This window comes from Sinocyclocheilus anshuiensis, unplaced genomic scaffold (genome assembly GCF_001515605.1).
Source record: "Sinocyclocheilus anshuiensis isolate Anshui unplaced genomic scaffold, SAMN03320099.WGS_v1.1 scaffold413, whole genome shotgun sequence".
Taxonomy (NCBI): Eukaryota; Metazoa; Chordata; class Actinopteri; order Cypriniformes; family Cyprinidae; genus Sinocyclocheilus; species Sinocyclocheilus anshuiensis.
Window position 1 is genome coordinate 1,040,883 of NW_015536481.1, and position 229 is coordinate 1,041,111.

The 229-nt window shown below is 40.2% G+C and overlaps 1 protein-coding gene across 1 annotated transcript in view; it reads right to left on the reverse strand.

Annotated features, from left to right (window-relative positions):
- Positions 1–229, reverse strand: part of LOC107683831 (ninein-like) — an 18,589-nt gene that overhangs the window by 12,864 nt on the left and 5,496 nt on the right. The gene's annotated exons all lie outside the window — the stretch shown is intronic.

Here is a 229-nt window from a genome sequence, read left to right on the forward strand (position 1 = left end):
GATTTCAAGTATTCCTTACTCTTTGGAGTGTTACAAGCTGTTCGTGAATAGATAAGATCCCTAAAGTTGCAAACACTAAAGTCTCAAACCCAAAGAGATATTCTTTATCAAAGTCAACACTCTGCCACGCCCCCCTAAAACGGCTAGGTATCTAGGTATCTAGATATCTAGGTCACTATGTGGGAATATTTGCATAATGCCGCCCAAATGTTCACGCAAAGAAAGAAGG